This window comes from Eubalaena glacialis, chromosome 10 (assembly GCF_028564815.1).
Source record: "Eubalaena glacialis isolate mEubGla1 chromosome 10, mEubGla1.1.hap2.+ XY, whole genome shotgun sequence".
In the NCBI taxonomy this organism is placed as follows: Eukaryota; Metazoa; Chordata; class Mammalia; order Artiodactyla; family Balaenidae; genus Eubalaena; species Eubalaena glacialis.
The window spans coordinates 25,619,815-25,637,465 of record NC_083725.1 but is presented as its reverse complement, the minus strand read 5'-3'; the positions used below and the strand labels follow the sequence as shown (position 1 = coordinate 25,637,465).

Genomic DNA, 17,651 nt, shown 5'->3' with positions numbered 1-17,651 from the left:
AAAGATATAATTTACCAAATTGCTGTAAGTCATAATAGCTTGAGGGGGAGGGTTTCCTTATATCTGGAAAACACATATTAAAATGTCATATTTCAGACAAAACAAAAAACAAAAAAATTATAACCATATTTATCAGTTCACTCAGTCTTATGTGACTAGTCCTTGATCTTTATCCTTTGTTAACAGCTTCATGAATCCATCAGATTTTCTACTAGAATTCTTTAATTTCTTACCCAGTTCAGTGGTATGATCTGAAAGTTATCAGAAACCTGTACTTGTCAAAAAGTCCTTTCTATGAATCTTCTTGAAGATGAAACATTTTTTGCAAAAGCATCAAAGTAAAGCAGTAACTGTCTGTGAATGACAAAAGACTTTCTGATTACAATGCAATTGACAAAGAAACTTGGTAATTGCTGTGGCATACAATATTTTAAGATAATAACTAGAATCAATAGCATTTTACCAGGACTTATTCAACTTTTAGAAATTTTACATAATTTCTAGAACATCTATATTAATGACATTTACCCATATCTTAAGAAGGTTTATTACCACACACTTGACAATGCTTACCATGTAATTTAATGTACCAAATAAGCCTAATTAGTTTATCTTTCTTTGATAAGAAGAAAAAAACCAATTCTCTTGAGGTGTTCCAGGAGCCTTTGGAAAAACCTCGAAGTTAGCTAGAGGTCAAATGAACTTCAGTTAGAATTTGATTTTTGGGAAGTTTGTCAAAAATATCAAAAAAGATTCAGAACACTTGGTTGAATAAGATGATAGATAACTGTGGAACAATATTCACTCAACCAAAGTGACAATAAAATATTTCAAAACAAATACAGAAAGTTACAACAGATTGCTTAAAAGGTAAAGAAATTTTACAATCTGTTATCAAAAGCAGGTTAATACTCTAAGAAAACTTTGTCCTCTTAACAGAGAGAAAACCAAATTCGGGTTTTATACCACTTTACCTTTAATATTAAATTTTATTTACTCAATTAAATTTATTCTACTCTTAGTCAGTCCTGACCACACATAGGATTCCTTTTTAAAGTTTCTTTTTTTTTTCTCATAAACCTAGAACTTTGTAGAACAACTTTGTATATCCATATAAATTTGGCCCTTATTTTCTTTCCCATTTAGAAATAAACAGCTTTAGGACAAAATTACTTTATTTTCCTTTGAAAAAATGCATTTCTGTTCCTTATACCTTCTTTTTCCTTGCATACAAAGATGTTTTACTTATTAATTTTAGTAGTTTTAATTACATATTTTAATTAGAATTCTTAACCTTAAAACTGAGGTTTTAAGGTTAATTTTCTAGTGAAAACTGAGAAGCAAATAATTATGAACTGTTTGTCATACCAGCATTTCTTGATTGGCAAACCTATGAACATATTCTGTAACATAATTTCTTTCTTTAGTGGGGTACAAGACGTGTCCAATGAACACAAACATCTTTAGTTTTTCTCTAATAAGCAAAAGCAGGTAAACTTAGTCTTGCTTAGCAATTAATGTTCCAGTATCTTATTTGGAAATGATCTGGATATCCAATGAATTCTCATCATTTAACTTAATTTAGCAGTTTCAACTTACCAAAAATCTGGAGAAACTATTTTAAGTAGACAGTCCTAAAACATAATTATTCCCAAGGTGTTCACCTAAAATGTCTTATCTCATTTACATTTAATTTACTTAAAAGTTTCATCATATCAAGTTATTTTTCTTAATGACAAATTTTGTGCCAGCAATAATAAGATCTTATTTCACTTCTAGTAAAACTAGGTACAATAAAAATATTATACTTTATAATATTATTATTATATTATTATATATTATACTATATAATATTATACAAATATTATACTTTCGATGACTCTAAAGACATGTCTGTATTAATTAAACCAACAAACTTAAAGTTGTTTTCATTCAATAAAAATTAATCCTAGATCATATGATCCTGAAATTCATTTGGGTTAATTTCTTTTATATTTCTGAGTATTTATATAAATGCTTAATTTCCTTTAAGACCAATTAAATAGAGTTCTTTTTTTTTTTTAATCAGTCATCAATTTTATACACATCAGTGTATACATGTCAATCCCAATCGCCCAGTTCAGCACACCACCATCCCCACCCCACCACGGTTTTCCCTCCTTGGTTGTCCATACGTTTGTTCTCTACATCTGTCTCTCAACTTCTGCCCTGCAAACCGGTTCATCTGTACCATTTTTCTAGGTTCCACATGCATGCGTTAATATACGATATTTGTTTTTTTCTTTCTGACTTACTTCACTCTGTATGACAGTCTGTAGATCCATCCACATCTCAACAAATGACTCAATTTCGTTCCTTTCTATGGTTGAGTAATATTCCATTGTATATATGTACCACATCTTCTTTATCCATTCATCTGTCGATGGGCATTTAGGTTGCTTCCATGACCTGGCTATTGTAAATAGTGCTGCAATGAACATTGGGGTGCATGTGTCTTTTTGAATTACGGTTTTCTCTGGGTATATGCCCAGTAGTGGGATTGCTGGATCATATGGTAATTCTATTTTTTAGTTTTTTAAGGAACCTCCATACTGTTCCCCATAGTGGCTGTATCAATTTACACTCCCAACAGTGCAAGAGGGTTCCCTTTTCTCCACACCCTCTCCAGCATTTGTTATTTGTAGATTTTCTGATGATGCCCATTCTGACTGGTGTGAGGTGATACCTCATTGTAGTTTTGATTTGCATTTCTCTAATAATTAGTGATGTTGAGCAGTTTTTCATGTGCTTCTTGGCCATCTGTATGTCTTCTTTGGAGAAATGTCTATTTAGGTCTTCTGCCCATTTTTGGATTGGGTTGTTTGTTTCTTTAATATTGAGCTGAATGAGCTGTTCATATATTTTGGAGATTAATCCTTTGTCCGTTGATTCGTTTGCAAATATTTTCTCCCATTCTGAGGGTTGTGTTTTCGTCTTGTTTATGGTTTCCTTTGCTGTGCAAAAGATGTGAAGTTTCATTAGGTCCCATTTGTTTATTTTTGTTTTTTTTTCCATTACTCTAGGAGGTGGATCAAAAAAGATTTTGCTGTGATTTATGTCTAAGAGTGTTCTTCCGGGCTTCCCTGGTGGCGCAGTGATTCAGAATCTGCCTGCCAATGCAGGGGACACAGGTTCGAGCCCTGGTCTGGGAAGATCCCACATGCTGCAGAGCAACTAGGCTCGTGAGCCACAATTGCTGAGCATGCGCGTCTGGAGCCTGTGCTCCACAACAAGAGAGGCCACACACCGCGATGAAGAGTGGCTCCCACTTGCCGCAACTAGAGAAAGCCCTTGCACAGAAATGAAGACCCAACACAGCCATAAATAAATAAATAAATAAAATTTAAAAAAAAAAAAAAAAGAGTGTTCTTCCTATGTTTTCCTCTAAGAGTTTTATAGTGTCCGAACTTCCATTTAGGTCTCAAATCCATTTTGAGTTTATTTTTGTGTATGGTGTTAGGGAGTATTCTAATTTCATTCTTTTACATGTAGCTGTCCAGTTTTCCCAGCACCACTTATTGAAGAGACTGTCTTTTCTCCATTGTATATCCTTGCCTCCTTTATCATAGATTAGTTGACCATAGGTGCGTGGGTTTATCTCTGGGCTTTCTATCTTGTTCCATTGATCTATGTTTCTGTTTTTGTGCCAGTACAATATTGTCTTGATTACTGTAGCTTTGTAGTATAGTCTGAAGTCAGGGAGTCTGATTCCTCCAGCTCCGTTTTTTTCCCTCAAGACTGCTTTGGCTATTCAGGGTCTTTTGTGTCTCCATACAAATTTTAAGATGATTTGTTCTAGTTCCGTAAAAAATGCCATTGGTAATTTGATAGGGATTGCATTGAATCTGTAGATTGCTTTGGGTAGTAGAGTCATTTTCACAATATTGATTCTTCCAGTCCAAGAACATGGTATATCTCTCCACCTGTTTGTATCATCTTTAATTTCTTTCATCAGTGTCTTAGAGTTTTCTGCATACAGGTCTTTTGTCTCCCTAGGTAGATTTATTCCTAGGTATTTTATTCTTTTTGTTGCAGTGGTAAATGGGAGTGTTTCCATAATTTCTCTTTCAGATTTTTCATCATTAGTGTATAGGAATGCAAGAGATTTCTGTGCATTAATTTTGTATCCTGCAACTTTACCAAATTCATTGATTAGCTCTAGTAGTTTTCTGGTGGCATTTTTAGGATTCTCTATGTATAGTATCATGTCATCTGCAAACAGTGACAGTTTTACTTCTTCTTTTCCAATTTGTATTCCTTTTATTTCTTTTTCTTCTCTGATTGCTGTGGCTAGGACTTCCAAAACTATGTTGAATAATAGTGGTGAGAGTGGACATCCTTGTCTCATTCCTGATCTTAGAGGAAATGCTTTCAGTTTTTCACCATTGAGAATGATATTTGCTGTGGGTTTGTCGTATATGGCCTTTATTATGTTGAGGTAGGTTCCCTGTATGCCCACTTTCTGGAGAGTTTTTATCATAAATGGGTGTTGAATTTTGTCAAAAGCTTTTTCTGCATCTATTGAGATGATCATATGGTTCTTATTCTTCAATTTGTTAATATGGTGTATCCCATTGATTGATTTGCATATATTGAAGAATCCTTGCATCCCTGGGATAAATCCCACTTGATCGTGGCGTATGGTCCTTTTAATGTGTTGTTGGATTCTGTTTGCTAGTATTTTGTTGAGGATTTTTGAATCTATATTCATCAGTGATATTGGTCTGTAATTTTCTTTTTTTGTAGTATCTTTTTTGGGTTTTGGTATCAGGGTGATGGTGGCCTCATAGAACGAGTTTGGGAGTGTTCCTTCCTCTGCAATTTTCTGGAAGGGTTTGAAAAGGATAGGTGTTAGCTCTTCTCTAAATATTTGATAGAATTCACCTGTGAAGCCATCTGGTCCTGGGCTTTTGTTTGTTGGAAGATATTTAATCACAGTTTCAATTTCATTCCTTGTGATTGGTCTCTTCATATTTTCTGTTTCTTCCTGGTTCAGTCTTGGAAGGTTATACCTTTCTAAGAATTTGTCCATTTCTTCCAGGTTGTCCATTTTATTGGCATATAGTTGCTTGTAGTAGTCTCTTAGGATGCTTTGTATTTCTGGGGTGTCTGTTGTAACTTCTCCTTTTTCATTTCTAATTTTATTGATTTGAGTCCTCTCCCTCTTTTTCTTGATGAGTCTGGCTAATGGCTTATCAATTTTGTTTATCTTCTCAAAGAACCAGCTTCTAGTTTTATTGATCTTTGCTATTGTTTTCTTTGTTTCTATTTCATTTATTTCTGCTCTGATCTTTATGATTTCTTTCCTTCTGCTAACTTTGGGTTTTGTTTGTTCTTCTTTCTCTAGTTCCTTTAGGTGTAAGGTTAGATTGTTTACTTCAGACTTTTCTTGTTTCTTGAGGTAGGCTTGTATAGCTATAAACTTCCCTCTTAGAACTGCTTTTGCTGCATCCCATAGGTTTTGGATCATCGTGTTTTCATTGTCATTTGTCTCTAGATATTTTTTGATTTCCTCTTTGATTTCTTCAGTGATATCTTGGTTATTTAGTAACGTATTGTTTAGCCTCCATGTGTTTGTGTTTTTTACGTTTTTTTCCCTGTACTTCATTTCTAATCTCATAGCGTTGTGGTCAGAAAAGATGCTTGATATGATTTCAGTTTTCTTAAAATTACTGAGGCCTGATTTGTGACCCATGATGTGATCTATCCTGGAGAATGTTCTGTGTGCACTTGAGAAGAAAGTGTAATCTGCTGTTTTTGGATGGAATGTGCTATAAGTATCAATTAAATCTATCTGGTCTTTTGTGTCATTTAAAACTTCTGTTTCCTTATTTATTTTCATTTTGGGTGATCTGTCCATTGGTGTAAGTGAGGTGTTAAAGTCCCTCACTATTATTGTGTTACTGTCGATTTCCTCTTTTATAGCTGTTAGCAGTTGCCTTATGTATTGAGGTGCTACTATGTTGGGTGCATATATATTTATAATTGTTATATCTTCTTCTTGGATTGATCCCTTGATCATTATGTAGTGTCCTTCCTTGTCTCTTGTAACATTCTTTATTTTAAAGTCTATTTTATCTGATATGAGTATAGCTACTCCAGCTTTCTTTTGATTTCCATTTGCATGGAATATCTTTTTCCATTCCCTCACTTTCAGTCTGTATGTGTCCCTAGGTCTGAAGTGGGTCTCTTGTAGACAGCATATATATGGATCTTGTTTTTGTATCCATTCAGCAAGCCTGTGTCTTTTGGTTGGAGCATTTAATCCATTCACCTTTAAGTAATTATTGATATGTATGTTCCTATGACCATTTTCTTAATTGTTTTGGGTTTGTTTTTGTAGGTCTTTTTCTTCTCTTGTGTTTCCCACTTAGAGAAGTTCCTTTAGCATTTGTTGTAGAGCTGGTTTGGTGGTGCTGAATTCTCTTAGCTTTTGCTTGTCTGTAAAGCTTTTGATTTCTCCATCAAATCTAAATGAGATCCTTGCCGGGTAGAGTAATCTTGGTTGTAGGTTCTTCCCTTTCATCACTTTAAGTATATCATGCCACTCCCTTCTGGCTTGTAGAATTTCTGCTGAGAAATCAGCTGTCAACCTTATGGGAGTTCCCTTGTATGTTATTTGTCGTTTTTCCCTTGCTGCTTTCAATAATTTTTCTTTGTCTTTAATTTTTGCCAATTTGATTAGTATGTGTCTCAGCGTGTTTCTCCTTGGATTTATCCTGTGTGGGACTCTCTGTGCTTCCTGGACTTGGGTGGCTATTTCCTTTCCCATGTTAGGGAAGTTTTCGACTATAATCTCTTCAAATATTTTCTCTGGTCCTTTCTCTCCCTCTTCTCCTTCTGGGACCCCTATAATGCGAATGTTGTTGCATTTAATGTTGTCCCAGAGGTCTCTTAGGCTGTCTTCATTTCTTTTCATTCTTTTTTCTTTAGTCTGTTCCACAGCAGTGAATTCCACCATTCTGTCTTCCAGGTCACTTATCCGTTCTTCTGCCTCAGTTATTCTGCTATTGATTCCTTCTAGTGTAGTTTCATTTCAGTTATTGTATTGTTCATCTCTGTTTGTTTCTTCTTTAATTCTTCTAGGTCTTTGTTAAACATTTCTTGCATCTTCTCGATCTTTGCCTCCATTCTTATTCTGAGGTCCTGGATCATCTTCACTATCATTATTCTGAATTCTTTTTCTGGAAGGTTGCCTATCTCCACTTCATTGAGTTGTTTTTCTGGGGTTTTAGCTTGTTCCTTCATCTGGTACATAGCCCTCTGCCTTTTCATCTTGTCTATCTTTCTGTGAATGTGGTTTTTGTTCCACAGGCTGCAGGATTATAGTTTTTCTTGCTTCTACTGTCTGCCCTCTGGTGGTTGAGGCTATCTAAGAGGCTTGATGGGAGGCTCTGGTGGTGGGTAGAGCTGCCTGTTGCTGTGGTGGTCAGAGCTCAGTAAAACTTTAATCCACTTGACTGTTGATGGGTGAGGCTGGGTTCCCTCCCTGTTGGTTGTTTTGCCTGAGGCAACCCAACGCTGGAGCCTACCTGGGCTCTTTGGTGGGGCTAATGAAAGACTCTGGGAGGGTTTACGCCAAGGAGTACTTCCCAGAACTTCTGCTGCCAGTGTTCTTGTCCCCACGGTGAAACAGAACCACCCCCCGCCTCTGCAGGAGACCTTCCAACACTAGCAGGTAGGTCTGGTTCAGTCTCCCCCAGGGTCACTGCTCCTTCCCCTGGGTCCCGATGCACACACTATTTTGTGTGTGCCCTCCAAGAGTGGGGTCTCTGTTTCCCCCAGTCCTGTCGAAGTCCTGCAATCAATTCCCACTAGGCTTCAAAGTCTGATTCTCTATGAATTCCTCCTCCCGTTGCTGGACCCCCAGGTTGGGAAGCCTGACGCAGGGCTCAGAACCTTCACTCCAGTGGGTGGACTTCTGTGGTATAAGTGTTCACCAGTCTGTGAATCACCCACCCACCAGTTATGGGATTTGATTTTACTCTGATTGCACCCCTCCTACCGTCTCATTGTGGCTTCTCCTTTGTCTTTGGATGTGGGGTATCTTTTTTGGTGAGTTCCAGTGTCTTCCTGTCGATGATTGTCCAGCAGCTAGTTGTGATTCTGGTGTTCTTGCAAGAGGGTTAAATAGAGTTCTTTTACAAATTAATTTTGGCAATACTACACACACACACACACACACACACACAGACTGACACCATAGTTCCCATTGCAAAACTTCAGCCATGAATCAGGTACAATAATACAAAATCCATCAGTTACAAAATAGGTTGAGTTCAAATTGGGTTTCTGGCAGATGGAACAAATCAAAGTCATCTGTTTAGATGGCTAAACCATTTTTTACTAATATTTATGGAGAAGACACTTAAGATTTGTCCTAGTCCACAGTGAGAGGCCCACGCACCGCGATGAAGAGTGGCCCCCGCTTGCCACAACTAGAGAAAGCCCTCACACAGAAATGAAGACCCAACACAGCCAAAAATAAATTAATTAATTAATTAATTAATTAAACAAAAAACAAAAAACAAGGACTGGTGCTTCTGATTTAGGATGTCCATTTAAAAAAAAAAAATTTGTCCTAGTCCAAATTACCTTCCTCCCACCTTTTTTTTTTGGCTGCTTTGGGTCTTCATTGCTGCGTGCAGGCTTTTCTCTAGTTGCAGCAAGTCGGGGCCAATCTTTGTTGCAATGCTTGGGCTTCTCATTACGGTGGCTTCTCTTGTTTCAGAGCACAGGCTCTAGGGGTGCAGGCTTCAGTAGTTGCAGCACACAGGCTCAGTAGTTGTGGCCTGCAGGCTCTAGAGCACAGGCTCAGTAGTTGTGGTGCACGGGCTTAGTTGCTCTGCAGCATGTGGGATCTTCCCAGACCAGGGATCGAACCTGTGTCCCTTGCATTGGCAGGTGGATTCTTAACAACTGCACATGCCAGGAAGTCCCACATTTCCTCCCTTTTATTTTTTCTTTTGATAAGAGTTACCTTCTTGAAATTTGCATTTTAAAAAGATGACCTAGATGAGAGTTCCTGGGGAAGACCAGGTAGAACATTTGCATTTCAAAGGCATAGGAAGAGAAATACAAGTTCCTCCTAGGAAGAACTTTTGTTCTCTTAAGGCCAGATTTATTTTTCAATACTTATAAGCCTCTTAAGATAAATAAGGGAGGTTTGGGGTGTGGTAAAATGATTGTTGGGCTTTGGATTGTTTCTGGAGCCACCCCTCTTGTCCTGTAAAGACTAGATTTGTAGAACCAAGGCAACTGTTTTTAATTCCTCAAAGAATCAGGTGGCCACCTCAGTGACATCGAAGGACCAACATACCCATCCACCTACACTGAAAATTTTTTTCCCCACTCATTTAGCCTAGGGGAGGCCAAAAAAAAAAAAATCCTATCAGGCTCTGAATTTCAGGTGTGGTTATGAGTTAAGTCAGACCAGTATCCTCCTACCTTGGTAATCCAATTACAAAAACTTTTTGAGGATCCCCCTGGGTTTAAGAAATACTTTAACTATTCTTTACCTATGGCCTTTGATCTGAAGAAGCTAGCTTACAGCCTCAGGTGGTCAAAGTTCTAAAGGTAACTTTTTGAAAGTCTCTTCAGAGTGGAAGGGCAACTCAGAGAGGATCACTAGAATGAGTACTCAAGTAAAGGAGGATAGAGTGGAGCAGGAGTTATGTCAGTCTTAAAGTTTTTTGTTTGTTTTAGGTATCTTTTATATTAGTAATCCTTCATTAGCCTGCTACAATAAATCCTTCAATGAAGCTATTTTGGAATTTTGACGCCTTTGGGGGCTTCTGCATACAAATTAAAATAGGTACAATAGTTTAACTTGAGAGCTCTCTAAAATTTTAACAATTTAGACGTCTTTCCAAGTCAAAGGGTTCAAGAAGCTAGCCTTACAAATATTTCTTCCTGCTAATCTAATTTTAGAAAAGAGAAAAAAAACTCTTACCACTCTTGTTTCCAGTAGACACTGCAGGCAGAGATCCAGGAGATTGACTGACATGGTAAGAACTTAACCTTCTGCTTTAACTTCGCACACAAAAATCAGTTTGGGAATGCCAAAAATAAAAGCCTCACCTTGACCATTTCAAGGCAGGATTTCCTTTAATTCCCAATTAAATAGGCACTTGCAAGCATACATAAACAGCTGGTATCCCCATAGGTGTCTGTCCATCAGTGGACTATTTGGCTTTTTTTTTTGTTTTTTTAAATTATTTATTTTTTTATATATATTTTTTGGGCTTTGTTGGGTCTTCGTTTCTGTGCGAGGGCTTTCTCTAGTTGCGGCAAGCGGGGGCCACTCTTCATCGCGGTGCGCGGGCCTCTCACTATCGTGGCCTCTCTTGTTGCGGAGCACAGGCTCCAGACGCGCAGGCTCAGTAGTTGTGGCTCACGGGCCTAGTTGCTCCGCGGCATGTGGGATCTTCCCAGACCAGGGCTCGAACCCATGTCCCCTGCATTAGCAGGCAGATTCTCAACCACTGCGCCACCAGGGAAGCCCAGACTGTTTGGCTTTGAGGCACAATTTCCCATTATTGGTAGTCTAATTCAGATATGAAATATGATCTGAACAACTTTCTGAGATCAGCGTAGTGTGCTGCTTCTGATTCTAGCTCCCCAAGGAGTTAGCCTTAAGTCAGTTTGACTCTTTTATGTGTCTTGGTTTCTCCCTCTGATAGTCTGAAACTGCTGTGGGTGCTCAGAGGACTGGATGATCAGTCCTTATCTCATGCATCCTCAGAAAAGCAGTATTTGGGACTTCCCTGGTGGTCCAGTGGTTAAGACACCACACTTCCACTGCAGGTGGCACAGGTTTGATCCCTGGTCAGGGAACTAACATCCCACTTGCTGCACAGCATGGCCAAAAAATATGAAAAAAGAAAAAAAGAAAAAAGAAAAAGAAGAAGAAGAAGAAGAAAATCAGTATTTACTTAATGGTTGTAGTGGGGTTCTCCTGTAGGACAGCTACACATCACAAGGAATAATCATCAGAAAATCCACTAGGTCCTTAGTTGCCTAAGGGCACCCTGTAGCTAGAAGGAGCAAATGTCCCTTGTTCATCAGAGCTGAATATTCAGTCTCTCACTTCACTAGCAAATGTTTTATTCAAACCACATGTCAACTTAGTTTTTTTTTTCAATTTAAGCCAAATTTCACAAAAAATCCTGCCACCTATATTTCCCTGGGCCTCCTGCCCAGATCCCCCTAAGTCCCTGCTTAGGAAATGCAGCTGTGCCCCTTAAGACTCCAAGTCTTAAGTAAAAACAGCTCTAATAAAAATTTTTTGGATCATCACTTAAAAGTAATGAGATCCAGATATCAGGAGAATTCATCAAAACACCTGAGGTGTACCAAGAAGCCACTGGGTTTCAATGGGCCTGTGCTGGTACTGAGTGCCAGTTTGGGGAAGACTCCAGGTATCCTCTGGTGGGTATCTCTGATATTCTGCCAGCTACACAATGCTAATGGTGGCAAAAATTAATCAACAGCCAAACTAAGAAACAAATGGAAAATTTTATTCAAGCCAACCTGACAATTATAACCCCAGAGACAGTCTTTCAGGAAGCTCTAAGGACTGTCCATCCTCAGAGGTCAAAGCACAGTTACATAAGTTATTGAGAAAAAAGATTATACAACAAATGATGTATTGACAGTTTACATGATCCAGATCTCAAGTAGTGGGTGATCATGACCCCTTACAAGATTAAGAAGGAAGGGTATCAATCTTGAGAAAGAAGAACAGAGCTGGAGGAATCACACTCCCTGACTTTAGACTATACAGACTACAAAGATTCAGTAATCAAAACAGTATGGTACTGGCACAAAAACAGACACATAGATCAATCAAACAGAACAGAAAGCCAAAAATAAACCCAAATACTTATAGTCAATTAATCTATGACAAAGGAAGTAAGAATATACAATGGAGAAAAGACAGTCTCTTCAATAAATGTTGCTGGAAAAACTGGACAGCTACATGTAAAAGAATGAAATTAGAACATTCTCTAACACTATATACAAAAATAAACTCAAAATGGATTAAAGACCTAAATGTAAGACCTGATACTATAAAACTACTAGAGGAAAACATAGGCAGGACACTCTTTGACATAAATCATAGCAATATTTTTTTGGATCTGTCCCCTAAAGCAAAGGAAATAAAAGCAAAAATAAACAAATGGGACCTAATTAAACTTAAAAGCTTTTTGCACAGCAAAGGAAACCACTGACAAAACAAAAGGACAACATACTGAATGGGAGAAAACATTTGCAAATGATGTGACCAATAAGGAGTTAATATCCAAAATACATAAACAGCTCATACAACTCAACATCAAAAAAAAACCCCAAACAACCCAATTTAAAAATGAGCAGAAGGGTTCCCTGGTGGCGCAGTGGTTGAGAATCTGCCTGCCAATGCAGGGGACGCGGGTTCGAGCCCTGGTCTGGGAAGATCCCACATGCCGCGGAGCAACTAGGCCCGTGAGCCACAATTGCTGAGCCTGCGCGTTTGGAGCCTGTGCTCCGCAACAAGAGAGGCTGCGATAGTGAGAGGCCCGTGCACCGCGATGAAGAGTGGCCCCCGCTTGCCGCAACTGGAGAAAGCCCTCGCACAGAAACGAAGACCCAACACAGCCATAAATAAATAAATAAAGTCAATTATTAAAAAAAAAAAAATGAGCAGAAGACCTGATAGACTTTTTTCCAAGGAAGATGTACAGGTGGCCAGCAGGCACATGAAAATATGTTCAACCACATTAACTGAGAAATGCAAATTAAAACCACCTCAGGTATCACCTCACATCTGTTAGAATGGCTATCATCAAAAAGAACACAAATAAGAAATGCTGGCAAGAAAATGGAACCCTAGTACAGTGTTGGTGGGAAAGTAAATTGGTGCAGCCACTAGGGAAAACAATATGGAGGTTTCTCAAAAAACTTAAAATCAAACTATCATATGACCCAGCAATTCCACTACAGGGTATCTATACAAAAAATAAAAAATAAAAATAAATCAAAAAGATATATGCACCCCAATGTTCATTGCAGCATTATTTATAATTGCCAAGGTATGGAAGCAACCTAAGTGTCCATCAACAGATGAATGGATAAAAAAGATGTGGTATATATATTCGATGGAATACTACTCAGTCATTAAAAAGAACAAAATTTTGCCATTTGCAACAACATGGATGGACTTGAAGGGTACTACACTAAGTGAAATAAGTCAGACAGAGAAAGACAAATACCACTTATACCACAAATATCACTGCATGATACCACTTATATGTGGAATCTAAAGAATACAATAAACTAGTGAATATTTTTAAAAAAGGGACTTCCCTGGCAGTCCAGTGATTAAGACTTCCCCTTCCAATGCAGGGGGTGAGCATTCAATCCCTGGTCAGAGAGCTAAGATCCCACATGCCTCGTGGCCAAAAAACCAAAACATAAAACAGAAGCGATATTGTAACAAATTCAATAAAGACTTAAAAAAAAAAAAAGAGGAGGACTCACAGATATAGAGAACAAAACAGTGGTTACCAGCAGTAAGAAGTAAGTGGGGGAGGAGCAAGATAGGGGTAGGGGATTAAGAGGTACAAACTCCTATGTATAAAACAAATAAGGTATAAGGATATATTGTACAGCACAGGGAATATAGCCTATAGTTTATAATAACTATAAATGGAGTATAAATTTTAAAAATGTGAATCACTATGTTGTGCATCAAAACTTATATAATATTGTACATCAACTATACCTCCAAAATGTATTTAAAAAGATTTTTTAAACTACTGAAGAAAAAGAAGGAAGGTTATCTCCTAAGGAAGTCTAGTTAATGCAATGCACAATACACAGCAAAGAGGGAGAAGACCCCAACAGGCAGAGAAAAAATATTGTTTAACTTTTTTCTTCTCTTGCCATAAAATACAAATTTTATTTCATCACCCCAAACTGGAAAACACATAAATGTCCATCAATAATAGAGTAGATAAATTTCTACAATGGAATACTATAATGCATCAGTAAAAAAAACCAAAGTACTGATACATGAAATAACATGGGATGAATCTTACAGATGTATATTAAGTGAAAAAAGCCAGAATTACTGTACGTTTCCATTTATATTAATTTCAAGAAGTTCAAAAAATTGAAACGAACCTTTTAGGATTAGAATCTTAATAGTGGTTACTTTTGGTGTTATGGGTTGAATTGTGTCCCCTAAAAAGATATGCTGAAGTCTTAACTCCAGCACCTGTGAATGTGACCTTATTTGGAAATGGGGTCTTTAACGATGTAATCAAGTAGGATGAGATCATACTGGATTAGGGTGGACCCTAATTCAGTGACTGATGTCCTTATAAGAAGAGGGAAATTTGGACACAGAGACATAGAGACATAGAGGAAGAATGCCATGTGATGAGGAAGGCAGAGATTGGAGTGATGCAGCTGTAGGACAAGGACCTTCAAGGATTGCTGGAAACCAGCAGAAGCTAGGAGAGAGACATAGAACAGATTCTCCTTAAGAGCCTCTAGAACAGAGAAAGAATAAATTTCTATTTTTTAAGCCACCTAATTTGTGGTAATCTGTTATGGCAGCTCTAGAAAACTAATATGCTATGGGGGGATATAAACTAGGAGAGAACTTGAAGGAAACTTCTGGGGTACCAAAAGTGTTTTGTATCTTGATCTGGGTAGTGGTTATGATATATACATATGTAAAAATTCACTGAACTACACTTTTATATGCACTTAAATTTATACCTAATTTAAAATTAAATAAGAAATTAACAGAAAAAAATAATGTATAAAGTAAAATGAGGTTTCTGAAAGATATCTTTTATATGCCTCTAGACCTAAACATTCTTGAAAAGAGCTTTTGTTTTAGTAGAGAACACAAGTCATAAAGGGAGCCACAGAATGACATCACTGTGGTGAGGCAAGAGTACTTCAGGTCCAGACCCTCAGCTCTGCTGATCCAGAAGCTCCATCTGGTAATAAACCCTGAGACGACACAGCACAGAGATATGTCTCATTCTAATTTTTTCAGTCAGGGTCCAGTTGCAGAAAACAGCAACGAGGAACTATTTTAAACATAAAACAATATAAACCAGGGAATTAGGTGCTTACAAAAAACCCTTTGGAATGCCTGGAGAAGTTGACTCTAGTCTACTCTCCAGAGATGATTTCTAGATAGAACAGAATCACAAAACTAGCCCACCTGAGGAGTTTCAGCCTCTGCAACAGGCAGGAAGGTGGAGAATCAGAGGTTGTGTCTAAAACACAATGTAGAAGCTCCAATTCACAGATCAGGAAGTCACTGCTGCCACAAATGGTGATTCTGAGCTCACTCCATGCCTGCCAGGTGTCCCATGCCTTGTCTCTTGCTACCAGCAAAGCTAGAAACTGGACACTGATGTCCTTATAAGAATAAAATAACATCCCCATGACTATACTTGGTAGAGGAAAATACTAGTGAGGCCTTTGCCTCACTTCCACCTTTAAATCATAATAAATGCATCTAATTTGTGGAACTTATATCACAACAATGATCATAAATACAAGAGAGTCCTAAAAGTGCAGTTTGTAGATTTTCAGACTCAAAGTATAGGAAGAGAAAGTAGAAGGAGTTGGAAATGGAGGCTGAATTATTAATTGTTTCCCATAATTCAGCTTTTTGGCTACTCAGTATCCATGCACACTTCTACTTCTGCTTAAACTTCTAAACAATGTCAAGAGCAAAACCAGCCTGCTCCTGTCTAACATAATGCAATTATCCTTACTAATAAAAAGACATGCAAAATGTCTCACAAGAAAAGTACATCCAAATTATCAAGAATCACTGCATCCATTCCTGGGTGATGTTCATTCCTCTTCTTGTTTAGTCACAATCCTGCCATCATATACTATAACCAGTGGACTAAATTATGAAGTTAACCACCAACAATACACCCTACAAGGAGAACGGAAGAGGGGAAGATGAAGGAAATTGGTTCAAGTACCTAAATATAATACCCAAGACAAGGACTTGAGCGCCCATATTTATTTGGGAGGTAACCCCACAAAGGAGGAATAAAAGAATGGGGTGATTTAGACAGGAAAGAAAGAAAGACAACAAAACCTCTATTACTGAGCCAGCACAGTTACCACTGTGGGCAACTGGAGCTGACCTCACTGGTAATCCTGAGGAAGAGATCGAATGCAATTATGAATTGCTCCTCAAGGATGGAGGTGGGCATTTATCCAACAACATCAATCCCTGATGGTAGAGAGTTGCTCCTGGGCAGTAACTCCTCTTCGTTTCTAGGCTGCCCTTTGCATGGGATGAACAGATCCCCACAACTTCAGAGAAAGCCCTGAGCAGGAAAACAGAGAAACCCTTGAAGTCACACACAGCATGCAAAGGAATCGTCCACCAGGGGAACTACTCAAAATAACTGCAACTAAAATCAGATTCAGCACCAAAGATGTCTGCTATAATATATAACACAGACAGGAAAAATATCTGAGTTGTTATTGCAGGTCTCATTTCTGCTACCAGTCATAAAACCATATTGATATTTATAATTTCCTTCTTCATTACACATTCTATGTTCCCTTTGCTCTCAGTTAGCACATTAACTGATTTGGATTTTACCTAATAGGATGATCCAAACTAAGAACTAGTAAAATGCAGTTATTATGAGCATGGCTTCTGGAATTATGTTATCTGGGTTTGAAGCCCAGCTCTGCCACTTATTAACTCTGTGAACTTTGGTCAAGTTATTTTAATCTCTCTGTTCCTCAGTACGCTCATCTGTAAAACAGAGATAATGAAAGTGTCCACATCATAGGATTATTGTGAGAATTAGAAGAGTTGATATATGTGAAATGTGAAATGCTTAGAACAGTATATGACACATAGTTGGTACTATGTAAGCACAAGCTGTTGTTTACTTCCCAAGAAGTCCTGCCTGTACTGGGTAGCTTAGTTTTCCATTAACCTTTATCACTGGCTTGGCACATAAGAGGCAACCCTGAGGATACCCTAGATTCCAGAAAAACTCTCTTTTTTTTTTTTGTCTCCTTGTATAGCAGCAACGCTATTTCTCCTTGATGATTGAGATCAATCATTCCAGTAATGTAGTGACGCTTTATTTGCCAATAGTGAACAACTGGATACTGGATTGCTGTTGAAGAAAAACCTAGTCTTCACTACTCATGCCTAACAGCAGAAGAAACAGACAGATGGCCTCTACCTCACCTCTACCTCTCAAATCTTGACCACACACATCTTGCAAGAACCAAGCTGTTTTTGATGTTTTGTTAAATGTACTTATCAGTTAGCAATGACTTCTGAAATGTTTACAGGTACAAATATGTGATATCTTAGTTTTTTTTAAAATTTCAACAACAAAAAAAAGTGGAAAGGAATAGGTGAAACAAGATTGGCAAAATGCTGGTAATTGTTGAAGCTGAATGATGGATAGGTATGCATGGTTCACTCTACTAGTCTTTCTATTTTTGTAAATGTTTTAAAATGTCCATACAAAAAGTTTTATTTTAAACACATAGCCACAAAAAAAGCCTGAGAAATCTAATGTTTACCTTTCCAGCCTTTGCAAACC

At 37.8% G+C, this 17,651-nt stretch overlaps 1 long non-coding RNA gene across 1 annotated transcript in view; it reads right to left on the bottom strand.

Moving 5' to 3' along the window:
• LOC133099387 (uncharacterized) overlaps nucleotides 1-17,651 on the bottom strand; it is a 125,365-nt gene continuing 107,714 nt past the window's right edge. Inside the window, exon 3 of the long non-coding RNA XR_009702326.1 lies at nucleotides 1-63. This is a non-coding gene — a long non-coding RNA (uncharacterized LOC133099387). The remainder of the gene's footprint in view (nucleotides 64-17,651) is intronic.